This window comes from Podarcis melisellensis (assembly GCF_964234715.1).
Source record: "Podarcis melisellensis genome assembly, chromosome: 8".
NCBI lineage: Eukaryota > Metazoa > Chordata > Lepidosauria > Squamata > Lacertidae > Podarcis > Podarcis melisellensis.
Genome location: NC_138540.1, coordinates 73,922,024 through 73,928,734, shown reverse-complemented (window position 1 = coordinate 73,928,734; position 6,711 = coordinate 73,922,024). Strand labels below are relative to the sequence as shown.

Below are 6,711 nucleotides of genomic sequence, written 5' to 3'. Positions count from 1 at the left end.
TGCCATTCTTCCTTTGTCAGTAATTCCTTTTGTTTCCACTTCTGTACTAATAAAATTCTTGCTGTGGTTGTTGCATATAGGAAAAGCTTAGTATCTTGTCTGTTAAGTAGTGTACCTCTTTCTTGCACCTTGCCTTTCTTCGTTTGAGGCCCTTGCCACCACCAAATAAGAGATCAATTAATTCCTAGGTTGCCTCTTATCAAACAGCCTCCAAAACTTCCCCAAGGTCTCTTTAAAGCCTTCTTTAGGTAGCCAAGATGTAGACTGTCTACAGTAAGCTTAGGTCACACAGCTTTATGAAACGTAAATCCACCGGGGCAAAGAAATCATGGTGTTTGACTCTGGTAGGCACTATGGGGACTGATGGTCATTTTCTTTTTCAGGCTCTCCAGGAGGAAGTACTTGAGGTGAGTATCTGTGGGCTTTCTGTGTTTGTATCCTATTTAATGGATAAGATTAGCACCAAAAGGATCAGGAGCCGAATAACACATTGGTTTGTTCTCTTCCCTTAATTGGGTTACCACAGAATATTTAAAAAAGTCATTGAGGAAAAGAAGGAGGAAGACCATTTATCCATAGAAAGGAAGGCTGAACTGACAGAACTGAGAAGAGGAAACTTCAGTTCCCAGGATTCTCTGGGGGAAGTCATATGCTTTAAATCTAGGGTGTGAAACTGCCCTAGGTTATTAAGAGCATTCCTTGTCTCAGGTGGGTTTCCACAGAGATCCAATAACAGTGATCAACTGTGGCGATCCATTGAGTTTGAGATATGTTTCTGCCAAGGGCAGAAGGTGCACCACTAGGCAAGGTGAGGTGACAACCTTGGGCAGCAGGATCCACAGGGACAGAAGGTCTGGCATCCAAGGAATGCACTCACTGCTGGTGACACTGAGAGCCCCACCCCAGCAGTGGCCTCAGATTCCCACTTCAGTTGTTGGGTGTAGTTTATTTTATTCCTCCCCTTGCTCACAATGTGGATCTTCACTTACCCCTCCTTCCCTGGTGGGGAGGAGAGAATTTTGCAGATTGCCCAGATACCAAAACATCTTAGACCAGCCCTGCTTGTGTCTCTTTGTCACTGCCACCAGTTGTAGACTTATGATTTGCAAGCTCCTGGGGGGCAGAGACCAGCACCCCCTTTTCCTCTTGTCATTTTCATCATCACCTTCCTCTGTCATATAACTGCGTTAAGCACTATATACATTGTCTGCAATTTTCTCTTTCAGGATGTGGTCGATCCATTGGTGGTAGTATCTGTGAGTTTTCTCTGTTTGTGTCATGAATGGACTGCAATGGTGTAAAAACAAAAAATAACTGGCAGAGGAACTCTTTTGTGGTTCCCTTGAATTCTGCTTCCATGGAATTTTTTAAAAGCCAACAGATGTAAGGAGGAGGAAGAACATCCAGCTGTATAATGGAAGAGTGAATTCGCACTGTTCTGTTAGTAAGGCACAAAAGAACCCAGGGTGGAGCTGTGCCAATCTGCCTGGCATCCTGAAAAGGGAGTGTAAGCCTGAACACAGCTGAGCAATGGGGAAAGAGGACCATTAGTCCAAAGTGCATATTGGCTCAATGTAGTATTATACAAGTTATCCTTTAATTGGTGGAGTAAAAGACCTAATTTCCGCTCCATGATTCCAAAGGAGGCAATCCACAGGCATTGATACAACACCATCCTGTGGGAGCCAGCCCTGCTCTCAGGCTGTGTCACTGAAACACCAGCACTGCCTTGATATCTGGATCTGCAAGCCACCATTTTAATTTCCCACAATGTCTAGCATGCAGGATTTGACATAACAAAGGCCTTTCAACCTCAAGGATGGGATTTTCATGCCCAGTGACTCAGAACATCTGCCAAGAGAGTCTTGCCTGTCTGTTGTATATGGAAAAGCAGGATTGTTTTATTTTTCATCCCTCAGAACCCCCTTTTGCTGGTAAAAAGAGATCTTGTGAACATGTTGCAATGCAGCACATTGGCAAATGACACACACCTGCACAGGAACAGCCCAATTTTCCTCCTCAAGTGTAGCACCCCTAGTGACTACCAAAAGGGCTGGCAGATCTAAGCAGTCCTTCCTGTTATCCCTCTCATCATAGTCTTCTCTTACATAATCCCATTGTGCATTATGCCAACTGAAAGCAATTTTCTCTTTCAAAATGTCAATTATGTGGTTGACTCAATGACAGTACATATCTGTGGGCTGTTTATTTTTCTTACTCTGTCCCCTAGTGCCCACTATTCTGGAGCATTGTGGGAACGTGTAAAGACAGCTTCCAGTGAGATCTGGAGCATTATAGGGAATGTAAAGGTTTCTATTTATATGCCACTCAACCTACAAAATCCTTAGGCACCAGCAACACTAAGAAATGAGAATAGGGTGGTTCCATTGTAGCTTGATGTTCTCCGGGGCAGCAGGTGGCATCTGCTGAAGACAAGCTAAGTCAGGTCAAAGCAGAAGGTAGGCAAAAGAAGGACCTTGGACAATTCCAAATAACCCAATTGGTTGAAGCTACCTGGAATGGGAATAAAATGCTAACATGGCCATTGGACCACAAGAGGCAGGGAGAGGTTTGTTAGGCTGTGGAGGGGTTTGGAAGTTTGGTTGACTGGGGAGGAGAGTGTCCTATTCTGAGATTCTTTGCCTTGATCAACAAAGGGAGGATCAGGTTGCTATTATAACATTTTTGTCTGGACACAGCTGCTTTCATGTTCAGATCCCCAAAATAGCGAAAATTTGAATTTTAATATTCCCCAAGGCTAGGAATGCTCCAAGTGTTGTTGGACACCTACAACTCCCATCTCCCCAGACTACTTGCCGCTCTGGTGGGGGCTGAGGGAATTTGAAGTTCAACGTCTCAAGCACCACAGGTTCCAGTGCAGGAAATGTGTGCAGAAAATTATGGCTATAACATAAAAAGGCATTCAAAAATATGTACCTTACTGTTGAATCATAGACTCATAGAGTCATCCAGTTGGAAGGGAACGCAGGGGTCTAGTCCAGCCCCCTGCTGTGCAGGAATCTCAACCAGATCATACCAGACGGATGGCCATCCAACCTCTGCTTATATACCCTTGGAGGAGAGTCCACCGCCTTCCGAGGGAGTCTGTTCCACTGTTGAACAGCTCTTACTATCAGAAAGTTATTGAATGCATTGAATGTGTTGAGAGGAGGGTGTTTTTACGTTCTTAAGAAACTTCATATAATATGTGTACAATTAAATGCAGACTTCTAATGCGTTCCTTTGAAACATCAAGACAGGATGGAAACAGACCTGTGATCCAGGAACGATGAACCAGGAACGATGGACCAAATCAGCTGCCCATTCCATCCTTAATAGTAATTGTTCTTTGCTTCCTAGAGTGAAGAAGAGGTAGCTCAGCCTGAAAGTGGCAACGGCCAAGGCAGAGGCCATGGCAGAGGAAAAGGCAAAGGCAAAGGCCATCACCATCACCATGAGCATCACCATGGCCATGGCAAAGGCGAAGGCAGAGGCAGAGGCAAAGGCAAAGACAAAGGCAAAGGCAAAAAGAATGAGGTGAGAAATGAGGGCACATTTTTATGGATCGCTCTTTCCTACCTTTCCTTCTGATCCTTGGCTTTTGGGGCTCTCTTCTGGCTACCAGGTGCAGGCATAGGTCACTCACATGCTGCTGGCCAGGGAGGAAATGTAGCTCTGCCAAACAGAACAAAAGAAGTAACAAAATGGGCATTCAAATGTGTGCATGCAAAACGTAATGGGCAGCTTCAAACCACAGTCACTGTTCTGCAAGCCCATCTCATTGATTATCTTTAGAAGGGGCTTGGACCAGACAACCCTGCAAGCAGAGGACTGCTTTGAATCAGTGGCATAGCATGGGGGCGGGGCACAGGGGCAGTCACCCCAGACACAAAATTGTTAGGGGTGCAAAATTTCAACACCCAGTGCTGCCTCAATACAGCTGTGCACGTCCACTGCTGGGCTCTGTTGAAAACAGCTTCTCCATGAAAAGCAGAAAGTGACCTCTGCAGACAACGGAATGACTCATCTTTTCTTATCTCTGCAGCTTCAATTTCTTGGATGACACGGACATTGTTAGGCAGTTGAATGCACATGGGCACTCCATCGATTTCCCTCCCACCCCAGCTCCGTGTGACCCCGGGGACTGGCAACCCATGTTACGCCACTGCTTTGACTATAAATTCCATAAGGGCTAACTTCTGCAAAGTCACACGGACACCTGACTGCTGGCTTGAGGTTCTCCTCTGATCTAGGGGGAGGTCATGCCAGAAAGTGGTGCTCCCACTCTATAAAGTTAAAAGCATTTCTTTTATCTTAATAAACATACACTTGCAGCTATGCCACAATCAGACTCTGGTGCTACCATCAGGAAGCAGTTGTGGAAAAATGACTGTCTCTTTTGTGGTGGTAATAGAGCAGCAGGTGCTTGAATCTGGTAGATGGGTTTAGCACTGCTCAGGCTGAATTGTATTTGTTTTGAATGTGTTTCATCAACCACTTTGAACATCTCCATTTGGAGAGGAGAATGGGAGTTAGTGCAAGTTTACTGAGAAGTAAATATATCGGAAAGTCAGTAGTTTGAATCCCCACAACGGGGTGAGCTCCCTTTGTTCGGTCCCAGCTCCTGCCAACCTAGCAGTTCAAAAGCACACCAAAGTGCAAATAGATAAATAGGTACCACTCTGGCGGGGAGGTAGATGGTGTTTCCATGCACTGCTCTGGTTTCGCCAGAAGCAGCTTAATCATGCTGTCCACATGACCCAGAAAAACTGTCTGTGAACAAATGTCGGCTCCCTCGGCCAGTAAAGCGAGATGAGCGCCCCAATCCCAGAGTTGTTCGCGACTGGACTTTACTGTCAGGGGTCCTTTACCTTTAAATATATAATAGGGTTTCCGTATTCCTAAAAGTGAAAATCTGGACAAAGTTGTTGAGCTCCCCCCATGTTGTTGAGGACGTATGGCAGCCCTACATCTGTTGAGCAGCTGGCGGGGGAGGGGGGAGAGATTGCTCAGCTGGCGACTACTAGATGCTTCTTAATTATTTTAAAATGAGAAATTGTAAGATACCAGTAGGCCCGTCAATTAATTCTTAGTTATTTTAAAAAAATTAATTTTCAAGTCTGCTTGACCAGAGATAAGGATGAGGATGTAATAAAACTTGTGTTCTCTCTTTAGGTGGAACCAGTAAATGAGAATGAGGAGTAAGCAGAAAGGACCCCACCACCTGTAAGTTCTCTAATACAGATGGTCTGCTTAAAATAAAAATAAATCCAGTAGCCTTCAATGTTAAACCCAGCTTAATTGTATTTTAACAAACTTCATTCATTCTTATGCTCTGCCTTCCCCAAACCCCAATGTGTATTGACATCAAGACATCATCCTTTCTCCCTAGAGCATCAAAGGAGCGGCAGATCTGTGGGGTAGATGAGATACCTTACAGAATTCCCAGCACTAAACTACAGTTCTCAGGATTTGAGCATTGTTTTGTGAGACACTGGGAGCTATGACTGTTAAATGAGTACAGAGCCAGTGTGTACTACATATTTGTGTTTTGTGTGTCTTCCTTTCTTCTACCATGGGGGCAGCACAGTTGGGGTTCCTACGGGAACAGCCAAAGAATGACTCTTATCACCAGAAATGGCTTCTGTTGCAGATGAGGCAAACCTGAAAGGCTGCATAAAATGCTGCTCTCTAGGATTCGAGTTACTACATCATATTCTCTGTTCTTTGCCCCCTCCCCAGTTTTGCCCACAACAGTCACTCTGAATCATGTACCCCCTGACCATGAGCAAAGTTATTGGTGCATTTCCCCTTTAGGGTCTTTCTCCCCTAAGCTTTTATGTGCTTTTGAAAACACTCAAGAGTTTCCCAAGTCTGCTGATTCCTTCTTCTTGCATAAGCAACAGCACTCAGAGCCTGAAAACTGGAAATGAACAGAAGGATGATGTGTGTATTCTAGCAAATGGCTCCTAAACATGATTTATGCTGACAGTCCCAGATCAACCATGAATGAGAACCCTTTTGCCCACATTGAATTTTTTACACTGCTTGATTGTAAAAACACACACATCTCAAAGCAGTTTACAAAGAGAGAGAAAAACTATAAAATTATCAGCAAAAACAGTTGAAAGCACATATTTAAAACATAAATAATAAAATCAGCTATAAATGAAAAGGAAATTAAGACATACATCAACGTTCTATGTGACTGGGTAGACTTGTCTAAACAAAAATGTTTGTAGCAGACACTAAAAAGAGGACAGTAAATGAGCAGTGGATATCATGTGACACTCATAACAGTGCCAGTCCCACAGATCAAAGGGGCTGAGTGGGAATATATGAGGTAAGGCAATTCTGAAGGTAAACCAGTCCCAAGTTGTTAAATGTTTTATATATTAATAGAAACAACTTGAACTTGGTCTAGTAGCAAACCGTCAACAAGTGCAGATCTCTGAAAGCCGAGATTTATTTGCACAACTCTCAGCTTGCGGCTTTTTCTCTCTTTTCAGCATTCACTTAAATCTAAAGCAAGAATTGGCCACTGGATCAGCTATCCTTCTCCCTGCTAATCAAAGACAACAAATCGCATCGTGAAACAACCAGAGTTGCCGTGGTGATAGTGATCATAAGTTGCTCATGAATGGTTTTTGTTCCGTCTTGTCTGCTGGGTTGAGGAAAGCTTCGAAACAATAAAAATTAGCAAGCATCCAA

General features: G+C 44.0%; 1 long non-coding RNA gene across 2 annotated transcripts; it reads left to right on the top strand.

Annotated features, from left to right (window-relative positions):
- Positions 1–335: 335 nt before the first annotated feature.
- Positions 336–6,711, top strand: LOC309374895. 2 transcript variants are annotated; one of them, XR_014170755.1, is made up of 6 exons: positions 336–407; positions 1,227–1,250; positions 3,361–3,481; positions 3,518–3,537; positions 5,176–5,226; positions 6,510–6,711. It is a non-coding gene; the product is annotated as an uncharacterized lncRNA (long non-coding RNA). The 2 variants fall into 2 exon arrangements; XR_014170756.1 differs by having other exon boundaries at positions 337–407; positions 3,361–3,537.